Here is a 211-nt window from a genome sequence, read left to right as displayed (position 1 = left end):
GTTAATGTCTCCGTGCTGTGCTGTCACCCCTCCCAGACACACACCGTGCTATGAATAATAGTGACAAGGAGCCCTCGCAATCAGTGCAGACTCCACAGCTGACCTCAGCCGCCTCGGGTTCAGCGGCAGCAGCACCGCCCCCTCCCCCACCTCAGACAGTCAGCCAGACGGCGCACACCCCCCTCCACGGGAGGAGGGGCGGTACCTGATT

The sequence above is a fragment of the Nanorana parkeri genome, unplaced genomic scaffold, assembly GCF_000935625.1.
Source record: "Nanorana parkeri isolate BGI_ZX_2015 unplaced genomic scaffold, ASM93562v1 scaffold208, whole genome shotgun sequence".
Lineage (NCBI taxonomy): Eukaryota > Metazoa > Chordata > Amphibia > Anura > Dicroglossidae > Nanorana > Nanorana parkeri.
The sequence above is the reverse complement of the archived record's forward strand: the minus strand, read 5'-3'. Positions refer to the sequence as shown.